Raw genomic sequence first — 12,887 nt, 5'->3', positions numbered from 1 at the left:
AATTTATACTGAATAGTCAGGGAAGGCCTCTCTGAAGAAGTGACATTTGAACTGAGACTAGAAAAATCCCCCTTACTCATGGTTTCACTTTCTAAAATTCCAGGTACCCACAGTGAACCGAGGTCTGAAAATATTTAAATTGCATGCGGTTCTGAGTAGCATGATGAAATCTTACCATCCAGCTCCTTCCTGGAGCTGGCTTCATCCTCTTTAGCTGGGTGTGAGCCTGGAAAACACAGCTGGGTGAACAGCTGTACTGCGCCCTGCTGGTGTCCCAAGGGTTAATGCTGCCAGGGGCACTCTGAGTATCCATTGTATGTATAGTATATATAGGGCTCAATACTATCTGTGGTTTCAGGCATTCACTGGGGGTCTTAGAATGTATCTCCTCATGAATAAGGGAGGACTACTATAGAAGTGGGAGCTCTGGTAGCATAGTGGCTAAGGCACTTGACTGCTAACCAGAAGGCTGGCGGTTCAAACCCACCAGCCACTCCTCGGAAGGAAGGTTGGGCAATCCTACTTCCGTAGTGATACTGCCTCGGAAACCCAAGGAGGGGTCGCTATGAGTTGGGTTTGACTCGACGGCAAACAACAACAACAACAGCCTCCAGACCAGTGAAAGAATAAATTTCTGTTGTTTTAGAGCACCAAGTTCATGGTAATTTGTTATGCCAACTCTTGGAGACTAATATAACTGGGTTCTCTGTTACTCAGCATAAATTAAGGCCAATTTCCCTTACATAGCTATTGTTATACACTCAGGAAACCCAACCATTATACAGATAGAATAAGAAGTCAAAACATATGCCAAAACATGTATCTCAAAGCCAAACACATTTTTGGATTTCAGATGTAACTGTATAATTTGTATCACTGCCTCCTTTATCAAGGATAATGAGGCATAGACTATATAGAGCCTAAACATCCCAGGAAATGGCCTGAAGTCATTTGAAACATTTTATTATTATTTTTTTTTAAATCATGAGGTATCACTTCCCTTTTGCCACCAATACACTGAATCACTCTATTTTGTATATACCCTATAATTTTAACATAGTGATTTACCCTATCTCTACCATCTTAAAAAAAAGAACAAAAAAACTCAACTCACTGCCCTGAGTCGGATGCAACTCATAGTGACCCCTCCTTGGGTTTCCGAGGCAGTATCACTACGGGAGTAGATTGCCCAAGCTTCCTTCCAAAGAGTGGCTGGTGGGTTTGAACTACAGCCTTCTGGTTAGCAGTCAAATGTCTTAGGCACTACACTACCAGAGCTCCCCTACTGTCTTTAGTTGAGCTTTTAAAAAAAGGTGTTCAAATATAAAAGCTTATTAATTTTATTTTATAATAAATTACTTTAAATCTTTTATCTTTGGATTTGCAGATGCTGTCAAATGTCATTTTATAAAACATTGATATAACCAAAGCTATTCTGGAGAAATGACCCCTGTGGTAATAAAACATAACCTCCATGGCATTAATATATTTTTTTCCTAAAAGATTCTACAAAGATCAGAGCAGGTATTATTTTAAACAAACAAATGTTATTTTTAAAGGTCACAAGAGGAGCTCCGGTGGCACAGTGCCTAAGGCAATTGACTGCTAAGCAGAAAGGTGTGGTTCAAACCCATCAGCCACTCCTTGGAAGGAAGATTGGGCAATCTATTTCTATAGTGATACCCCCTAGAAACCCAAGGAGGGGTCACTATGAGTCAGATCCGACTCAATGGCAGTGAGTTTGGTTTTGGTACGCATTTCAAGAGAAGCTCATTATAGGCTACTGGTTGGGCAACTCCTTAGTAAATTCAGACCCAAAGAGCCTCTTGGACCATCAAATCCAGTTTGTCAGTTAAGACTGATATTTGTTGCTTAGTAAGTATTTGTTGAATATAGCAGTCAGTGAGTTGAGGTCATTTAAAAATCAAACATTACGATCAATGGTGAAACAAAGATATTTTCAGATAAACCCAAACTAAGAGAATTGCTAGCAGATCTGTACTAAAATAAATGATAACAGGCATGGAAACAATTAGTCCAAGGGACTGGCATGCCATGCAATCCTCAGCTTATATGACTATGAGACCAGAACTAGATGGTGCCCGGTTACCACCGTCAACCACTTGGAGGGGGGATCTATGTAGGAGATCCTGGATAGAGTGGGAGAACAATGTAGAACAAAACTCAAAATCATAAAAATAAAACCAAAAAGCCAAAAAACCAGGTTTGCTGGTCTGATAGAGCCTGGTGGAACCCCTGAGACTATATGGCTCCTAGCTGCACTTCAAGTCTGGAATTGAACCCACTCCTGTGGCTTCCAGCCAAACAAAAGACAGGCATATGAGCTGAACATTTACATTAGGTAGATACATTCCTTGGGGAGATCAATGATGGGAGAATAGAAGGGGTGTATGTGCAGAGGGAGACAGCTCGGAAGGCAGGAGTGTATGGCAGGGAAGGACACAGGGAAGAGGTAACTATGGGGAGGAGGTTGGAGGGGAGCTGTTGCATTGTGGGAAATTGCAGTCTATGTCATGAGACAAAGTATATGTGAGCTGCTGTATGGAAAGTAAATTTGCTCTGTGAACTTCCACCCAAATCACAATAAAAATTAAAAAAAAATAAAAAGGAAAAAAAAAAAAGAAAAGATAATGGAAGTTCTTTAGCTGAAGGGAAGTGATAGGAGGGAGATAAAAACTCAGATATTCAGGAATATATACAAAGCACTCATAATGGTTAAATATGTAGGGAAATACAAAAGACTATTTTTTCCTTTAATTTATTTTAAAAAGATGACCGTGGAAGGTACAAATCATAACCTAATATGTTAGGGACTGTAACATATATAGATGAGATGTAAATAACAATTACAGTATAAGGGGTAGGGTTAGAGGTAAACCAGGCTACAGGATTGAAGACGTTTACATTTCGCTCGAAGTGGCACAAATATTCATTCTGTGTAAACCATGGAAGATTATACTGTGATTTCCAGAAAACACACTAAAAGAAAACACACACACACACACACACACACAAATGCAAACAGGTATAGCTAAAAGGCAGACTAGAAGGCAGCTAACAACAAAAGGTCACTAGATTCAACTATATGTTGTCTAGAAGACAACATTTTAAATATAAAGATAGGTAAAAGAATAGAAAAAGATACATCATGCAAACAATAAACACAGAAAACTGGCGTAGCTATATTAACACCAGACAAAACAGACTCAAAAAGAGGAGTATTACCGAAAATTAAAGGGGAACATTTCACAATGACAAAAAGGCCAATTATTCAGAAAAGCATAATAATCATAAACATGTATACACTTAATGCCAGAGCTCAAAATACATGAAGCAAAGACTGACATCATTTAAAAGGCAACATTAGCAAACCCACATAACCGTATCTGCAGATTTTAATGTCCCTTTCTCACTGAGAGACTGATAGAGCAACTAGACGAAAAAGTCATTAAGGACAGAAGAGCTGAATAACATTATTAACCCCCTTGACTTAATGGACATTAATATAGCATTATACTCCAAATCCCTTGGTGGTGCAAGGGGTAAGCATGCTCATCTAGTAACTGAAAAGTTGGAGGTTCAAGTCCACACAGAAGGGCCTTGGAAAAAAGGTCTGGAGGTCTACTTCTAGAAAATCAGCCACTGAAAACCCCATGTAGTGCATTTCTATTGATGCACGTGGGGTCACCAGGAGTCTAGGTGACTCAACCGGTAATACTAAAATTGCAGAATACACATGCTTTTCAAATGCCTATGAAACATGACTAGGTTGGGCCATAAAATAAGTGTCAATCTAATGAGTTAAAATTTTACAGTGTGTCCTCAGACCACAATGGAATTAAATTAGAAATCAATAATAATAATATATGTAGAAACCCCCCAAATATTTGGAAATTTAACAACACACTAACGAAGTTAAATTTTATCTGAGTCCTAGGATCTCGGAGGGAGCTCTGGTGGCATGGTGCCTGAGGGACTTGACTGCTAACCAGAAGACTGGTGGTTCAAACCCACCACCCACTCCTCAGAAGGAAGGTTGGGCAATCTACTTCCCTAGTGACACCTTCTCGGAAACCCAAGCAGGGGTCCCCTATGAGTCGGGTCTGACTCGAAGGCACATAACAACAACAACAACAGGATCTCGGAAAGCAAAAATGATTAAAGAAATTCCCCTACCCTTTTGTTCAAGAGAACTGCTTACTGTAAACAATGGATTAAGATGGACTTAATTATCTCTTTTTTAATTAAACTTAGAATAGGCTTTTTTCCTTTCTCATCACTCCAACATTTCTTTCCCCTATACTCTTTAGGCTCCTAACCTTTATTTCCCTCTTATCTCCCTCTGGGTCTCCCAGGATTCCTATGGTCTTATCATAAAAAAAAAAAAAAAAAAAAAAAATCCAAACAAAATGGTGTAATTGCAATCTTAGTAAATTATTCCCCCATCCCAGTGATCCCTTTAACTTTTTTTTAAAACCTCCCAGTTCTTTGACTTAGTGGAGTAGGAGATGATCTCTCCTCCCTCCACTGTATTGTGATGCTCATTTCCTCAGTCCTTTCTCCTCCCTTAAAATAATCCTTTTGAGTAAGAGTGGATTGTCCTTGCTTGTTTTAACATTGTCCAGTGCAATTTCTTTTTAGACAGCACTTTAAAATAATCCCAGGTCACCAAAGAGATAAAGATGTTTCAGTAGGATGATAACGAAAATATGATACATCAAAATTCATGGAATGGAAAACTGTGACTGGAGGGAAATGTATAGTTTCAAAAGCTTATTTTAGAAAAGGAAGGTACAGTTTCACCCCAAGAAGCGAGAAAAACAAAACAAAGTAATGTAAATTAGGAGAAGGAAGACTATAACAGCTATGAATTAAAATTAATTAATGCAATGGATCAGAAACCATAGGGAAATGAAGTAAAAAGTTTGTTCCCCAAAAAGATTAGCAAAATTGATAATCCCCTAGGTAGTCTGAATAAGGAAAAAAAGAGAAGGCATAATTCACCAATATCAGGAATGAAAGGGGATGTCAGAATCTAAACATTTAAAGGATAAAACCAAACCAAAAAGCCCACTGCCATCGAGTCTATTCCGACTCATACCAACCTCCATTGGGTTTCTGAGGCAGTAAATTTTTACGCAAGTGAACTGTCCAGTCTTGCTTCCGTGGAGTGGCTGGTGGGTTTGAACCACTAACCTTCTGGTTAGCAGTCAGATGCCTTCGGCACTGTGCTACCTGAGCTCCTTATTTAAAGTACAATATAGGAATATCATTATGTAGGGAGGGGGCAAAGTGATATAGAGGTAAAGCATAGGGCTTTTTTTTTTTTTTTTTGCTGCTAAAGACATTATCGTCTGGTAAGTTTTTTTTTTTAATTAGGATTTGGGTGAAGATTTACAGAGTAAATTCACTTTTCATACAGCAGTTCACATATACTTTGTCTCATGACATTGACCAAAATTTACAATGTAGCAGCTCCCTTCCCACCTCCTCCCCATAGTTACCTCCTCCCAGTGTCCATCCCTTCATACTCTTCTGCACCCTGAGCTATCTCCCTGTGCATAAGCAGCCCTTCCTTCTCCCACGATTGTTCTCTCCAGGGCGTGTGTCTACTTGAGGTAAATGTTTAACTCACATGCCTGTACTTTGTTTGGCTGGAAACCACAGTTGTGGGTTCAATTCCAGACCTGAAGGGCAGCTAGGGGCCATAGTCTCAGTGGTTCCACCAGGCTCCATTGGACCAGCAAACCTGGTCCCCACCTTCTTTTTTTTTTTTTTGCCTCCAAATGATTTTGAGTTTTGTACCACATTGTTCTCCCTCTTTATGCAGGATCTCCTACATCCCTTCCAAGTGGATGGCAGTGGTAGCTGGGCACCATCTAGTTCTTCTGGTCTCATAGTTGTATAGGTTGCAGATCAGATGGTGTACCAGTCTCTAGGACTGGTTGTTTCCATTAATTTTGGTTTTCTTCTTTCTTCTTGACGAGGAGAGACACGTTGTTGCATCTAGATGGCAGCTTCCTAGCTTTTAAGGTCCCAATCGCTACTCACCAAAGTAGTAGGTGGAACAATGTTTTGTATAGTATGTTATGCCAATTGAGCTTGATGTCCCCTGCGACTATGGTCCCAAGCCCGCAGGATCAACTACTCGGTCCCTCTGGGTAGCTGGCTGTGACCAAGTAATGACCATAACCTTGCCCCTTGTCAGCTCTACTATACACCTGGGAATTCTGATCATTCACATGAACTTATAGGCCCATTGTTTGCCAACCCTATATATGATCTTGGATACACTCTCCATTTAGACATACATAATTGTTTAGCTTGTTCACCCATCTATCCATCCCTATACCCATGTTTGCTTTCATTGACAACTCAGTACTGTATAAAAGCATAGGGCATTTTTAGGGTGGTGAAACTATACTGTATAAAAATATAATGATGGATATAAGACATTATGCATATGTCAAAACACAAAGAGCAAACCTTAAGGTAAACTAGGACTATGGTTTTATTTTATTTTTATTATTATTTTTTAAGTTTTATTGTGCTTTGGGTGCAACTGTGGACTACTGTTAGTATCAGTGTTGGGTCATTAATTTTAACAAATGTGTGTGTTGGGGGGAGAGTTGAGGGAAATACACAGAACTCTATGTACAACCTGCTTAGTTTAAATTCTGTAAATTTAAAACTGTACTTAAAAAAAACTCTATTAGATATATATTTTAAAATGGACACAGGTAAAATAGGAACTCCGAATACCTAAAGAAATTAAATTAATCATCAAAACCTCCCCACAAAGAAAACTGTAGGCTCTCGTAGTTTCACTGCTGCAAATATCACACACTTCAGAAAGAAGTAACATCAATTTTGCACAAACTCTTTCTGAAAATAGAGAAAAAACTTCCCAACTCATTTTATGAGGCCAGCATGCCCCGATACAAAACCTGAAAAGATGTTACAAGAAAGAAAATGACAGCCTGATATCCCTCCATACTTAGCAATATTAGCAAATAAAATGTAGTAATGCATAAAAAGCCTGATACATCACGACTGGGTTTATTTCAGGAATATAAGGGACAATCCATGCAATATACTATATTTAGAGAATGGAGAAAACCATATAATCATTTCAACATATACATGAAAAGTATTTGACAAAATTCAACAGCCACTGATGATAAAAGCTCTTCAATTAGTAAAAGAAATGAAAACTTCTGTGATTTACAATGGTGGCACAAGATGAAAAATGTCATCAATGTCCCTGAGCTATAAATGTGAAAGTTGTTATTCTGGCGAATGTCTCGTGTATGTTTTCACCATTATAAAAGTAAAAAACAAACAGAAAAACTTCCGTGATTTAATAAAGGGAATCTATGCAAAACCTATTTAACATGAAAGTTAACATTGAATTACCAAATGCTTTCTCCCTAAGGTTGGGAAGAAACCAAGTAGTAAGTAACTCTACTCTCACTAATTCTATTCAACATTGTACTGGTGATCTAAGAAAGTACAAAAAGACAAGAAAAAAGGCATAAAAATAAGAAGAGGTGAATCTATTTGCAGATGACATGCTTGTTTATGTAGAAAAACCTAAGGAATAGGTTCTAAATAACTAGAAGAATAAGTGAATTTAGCAAGTTCTCAAAATTCAAATTCAATATACAAAAATCAATTGAATACTAGTAGTAAACAACTGTAAGATGAAATAAAACACAATTCCATTCATAATAGGATCAGAAAACAAAATACTTAAGTGTAAATTTAACAAAATATATACAAGATTTATCTGCTTAAAACTATAAAACTGTTCAAAGAAATTAAAGAAGCTGTAAGTGATAGTGAGACATACCATATTTATGAAAGATTCACCATTATGTCAATTCTCCTGAAATCTATCTAGTCAATGGAATTCCAATCACAATTCTACCTCCCTTTTTTTTTTTAAGATGATTTAATTTTATTTATTTTGCTGTTGTTGAGAACTTACACAGGAAAACATATACCAATTCAACAGTTTCAACATGTACCATTTAATGCCATTGATTACATTTTTTAAGTTGTGCAACTATTTTCACCTTCCTTTTCTGAGATGTTCCTCCCCCATTAATTTAACTTCACAGCTCCCTAAAGTTCCTATCTAATTTTTGAATTTCTCTTGTCAATTTGATCCCATATAGACAGTTCCTCAAAGAGCATAATGCTCAAGGAAGACCTTTTTTACTAGCTAGCTAAACTAAGATTTGGCTTTAAGACTTCCAGGGATGTTTTTGGTTTAAGGTTTAAAGACTATCTCAGGGCAATAGTTTCAGGGGTTCATCTAACCGTCATGGCTCCAGGATGTCTGAGTCCATAAGAATTTGAAATTCTGTTAAACACTTTCCTCCTTTTGTTCAGGATTCTTCTATAGAATCTTTGATCAAAACATTCAGTAATGGTAGCAAGGCACCATGCCAGTTCTTTGGGTATCATGGCAAAGGAGGCAGTTGTTCATGGAGGTAATCAACCACACATTCTATATCCTCCTCCAATTCCTGAGGACTTTCCTTCCTCAGTTACTCCAGGTGAATAGAGACCTATTATTGTGCCTTGGATGGCCACTTGGAAGCTTTGAGACCTCAGGTACTGTGGTGGTTAAGTTTGTGTGTCAACCTGGCTGGGCCTGGTTGCGTGGCTGGGCAGCTCAATGTAGTTACTCTCCATAGTGAGATTGGTAATTAACTCCATGGTGTAATCTATTGGAGCAGCTGAGTAGCTAGCTGCTTTGGGTATGTGGTCTTCTTCCTGTATATAACAAACAGCTTTGGGAATGGTCTCTAGCTTATGGCACTGTTCTGGTTACCTAGTGCTGCTCTGACAAGGAATATACCACACATGGGATGGCCTTAACAAAAAGAAATTTATTTTTACAATTTGGAGGCTTTAAGTCCAATTCAAAGTGCCAGGCTCTAGGGGCTGGGTGAAAGCCCCTTAACCTTGGCATCCAGCTCTGCCTCCTACTGCTGGCCCACTGGAGCTAGAGGCATTTCTTCACTCAGACAGCTGCTGGCTGCTGAGGCTGAGAAGCCCCAAGGTTGACAAGTAAAAAGGCACCGTCCTGGTATTACCAAACCACATGGCAGGCCTTTAACTTAAGTCCATTGTAAGTCCCAAGGTCGGCAGAGCATAGCAGGCTGCTGAGCAATGGTACAGGTACATGGAGGCTCCAAACGTGCCATAGGCTAGAGACCATTCTCAAGGCTTCTCCTTATATACAGGAAGCAGACCATCTCCCAAAGGCAGCTACCCAGCTGCTTGTGGTAGATCCCACCATGGAGCTGATTGCCAGATTCATCATGGGGAATAACTACCACCAGCTGCCCAGCCACTCAACCAGGCCCAGCCAAGTTGACACAAAAACATAACCACCACAGGCACACTTGAACCCTGCAGCAGCCTGCTGTGTGGTTTGGTAGTGTCAGGACTGTGTCCTTTTACTTGTCAACCTTGGGCTTGTCAGCCTCAGCAGCCAGCAGCTATCTGAGTGAAGAAAAGCCTCTAGCTTCAGTGGGCCGGGGGCAGGAGGCAGAGCTGAAGCCCAAGGTTGAGGGGCTTTCACCAGCCCCTAGAGCCTGGCACTCTGAAATCAGACTTAAAGCCTCCAAAATTATAAAAGAATAAACTCCTGTTTGTTCAAGCTATTCCCTTTGTGGTATATTCTTGTTAGAGCAGTACTAGGTAACCAAAACAGGTACTAAGCAATGAATTAGAAGGTAGAACAGAAGCACTAAACACATTAGGCTAATTAACTGGGTTGTCCCATGAAACCGTAGCCCTAAACTTCCAAACCAAGGAACCAAATCCCACGAGGTGTTTGGTTATACATAAGCAGCCTCAGCAGCTACTCTTTTCACTTGTCACTGCTGTAACTGTATCTATCACTCTTTTTCCAAATCAACTTTTCATATTACTTATTGACAATAATTACAATAAGCATTTATATAACATTACCCTTAATCAGTACACTAAAATAACTATCACCATTGTGGTAGTTAAGGTTGTATGTCAACTTGGCTGGGCTTGGTTGAGTGGCTGGGCAGCTGGATGTAGTTATTCCCCCATGGTGAGATTGGTAATTAACTCCATGGTGGAATCTACTGGAGCAGCTGAATAGCTGCTTTAGAGATGTGGTCTGCTTCCAGTATATAAGCAGCAACTTTGAGGAAGGTCTCCTGCTTAAGGCATGCTTGAACCCTGCATGTAGCTGAGTTGGTGTTCAGCAGCCTGCCATGCTCTGTCGATCTTGGGACTTTCAATGAACTTGAATCAATGGCCTGTGATGTGGTTTGGTAATATCGGGGCTGGGCCTTTTCACTTGCTGACCTTGGGTTTGTCAGCCTCAGCAGCTAGCAGTTGTCTGAGTGAAGAGATGCCTGTAGCTTCAGTGGGCAGGGAGCAAGAGGCAGAGCTAAAGCCCAAGGTTGAGGGGCTTTCACCCAGCCCCTAGAGCCTGACACCTGGAAGTTGAACTTCTAACCTCCAAAACTGAAAAGGAATAAACTCCTGTTTATTAAAGCCATCCCATTTGTGGTAAATTCCCGTCAGAGCAGCACTAAGTAACCAAAGAACTGTTAACCCCATATTCTCTCTTCCTCCCACCCCTGGTAACCACTAATAAACTTTGGTCTCTATACATTTTTGCCTTTTCTTGTCTTTTTATATAAGTGAGATTATACAGTATTTGTCCTTTTGTGATTGACTTATCTCACTGAGCATAATTTCCTCTAGCTCTATCTATACTGTGGCATTTATCAAGACTATTTCTCCTGCTGGTTGAGTAGTATATCATTGCATGAATGTGCCACACTTTGTTGATCTATTCATCTGTTGTTGGGCATTTAGATTGTTTCTGCCTTTTGGCTATTGTGAACAGTGCTGCAATGAACACTGGTGTACAAGTCTCTGCGTGACCTTTTTGAGTAGAAGGTACAAGCTGATTCTAAAATTTACATGGAAATGCAAAGAGTGTAAAATATCCAAAGCAACCTTTTAAAAGAAGAACCAAGTTGGCTAAGTACACTATCTGACTTCAAGACTTACTGTAAATCTACCATAATCAAGATGGTGGGTATGGATATAAGGATAGACGTATAGATGAATGTAACAGAACAGAGAGCCCAGAAATAGACTCACATTTAAAAAAGTCATTTGATGTTTGGCAAGGCACAAAGCAATGCAAAGGAAGGCCTTTTTTAAAAAATAAATGGTCCTGGTATAACTGGACAGCCATTTGGAAAAATAATATATATTGAATCCTCACTTTATATCATATACAGAAATTAGTTTGAGACAGATCATATATGTAAATGTAAAAACTAAAACAATAAAGCTTCTATGAGAAAACATAGGTGAGTATCTTCATAATTACAAGTTAATTAGATAGGATCCAGAAACAGTATCCCCAAAATAGAAATTTGGTAAATTAGACTTCATCGAAAACAACAACAAAAAACTCTGCTCATCAAAGACACTATTGAGAGAGTGAACAGGAAAGCCAAAAACTAAGAAAATATTTGCAAAAAAATGGATAAGGACTTGTATCTAGAATATATCAAAAACTCTTCAAATTCAATGATAAAAAAGGTTACCTAATAAAAAATGGGCAAAAGATTTGAAAAGACATTTCACCAAAAAAGATACCTGAATGACAGGGGCACAGAAAGCTACTCAATAGCAATAGTCATCAGAGAAATACTCGTTAAAACCAGCAATACCTTTACATACAAACAGCAAAATGGCTAAAATTAAAATACTGACAATCATCAATTGTTGTTGAGGATGCAGAGCAACCTGAACCATTACACGTCGTCATTGGGAGTATAAAAAGATACGCTGTGGAAGAGGGTCTGCCAGTTTTTATAAACAAAATACTTTTCCTTGGACCCAGCATTTCCACTGCTAGGTATCTATATCAGAGAAATGAAAATGCATGCCCTCAACAAGACTTGCAGTATAGGGAAATTAGAGGGGCAAGTTCTATGTAACTGTCCTGAAAAGCTTCTAAAATCTTCCCTGGGAACTACTGGACAAAGTCCATGTTGTCTCCCGACTTGCACAAAAGTGTTCATAGTCAGTTTATTCATGATAGCCAGTAACTGGGAAAAGCCAAGATGCCCATGAACAGAAGAATGGATTAAAAAAAATACCTGTGGTGTATTCACACATGGATTCCAAACCAAAAACCAAACCCATTGCTGTTGAATTGATTCTGACTCATAGTGACCCTATAGAACAGGGTAGGGTTGCCCCATAGGTTTTCCAAGGCTATAAACCTTTACAGGAGCAGACTGCCACATTGCTGGTGGGTTTGAACCATCGATCTTTCAGGTTAGCAGTTGAGCATTTTCACTATTGTGCCACCAGGGCATCTTCACAATGGACTAAAAAATAACGAACCAAACTACTGAACATACAATAACAGATGGATCTCAAAAACACTTTGCTGACAGAAACCTTAGAAAGAGTGGACCCATTGTATAATTCTATTTGTATGAAGTTCTAAAAGAAGTAAAATTAAGGTGTGAAGAAAAAAAAAAACACAGAATGATGGTTGCTTCTGGGTGGGTGAATGCAGAAACTGACTGTGAAGCAGCATGAAGGAACTTTAAACAAATACTGCACTTTAGTTAATAATATTCATGCTGCAGTGCTTTGATTGCATTAAAAAGCAAGAGAGATTGATGAGTAGTTTGAGGGATGAATATATGGACAGATGTACAATCAAGCAAATATTGTTGTTGTTGTTGTTGTTATGTGCCGTCGAGTCAAACCCGACTCATAGCAACCCCTCCTTGGGTTTCCGAGGCAGTATCACTACGGAAGTAGGA

General features: G+C 39.0%; 1 protein-coding gene across 1 annotated transcript in view; it reads right to left on the bottom strand.

The window, feature by feature from the left end:
• The window catches only part of MICU1 (mitochondrial calcium uptake 1), a 277,929-nt gene that overhangs the window by 35,310 nt on the left and 229,732 nt on the right, over positions 1-12,887 (bottom strand). The gene's annotated exons all lie outside the window — the stretch shown is intronic.

The sequence above is a fragment of the Orycteropus afer genome, unplaced genomic scaffold (genome assembly GCF_000298275.1).
Source record: "Orycteropus afer afer isolate SDZICR_OR568_19922 unplaced genomic scaffold, OryAfe1.0 scaffold00070, whole genome shotgun sequence".
NCBI lineage: Eukaryota > Metazoa > Chordata > Mammalia > Tubulidentata > Orycteropodidae > Orycteropus > Orycteropus afer.
This window is presented reverse-complemented; position numbering and strand designations above follow the sequence as displayed.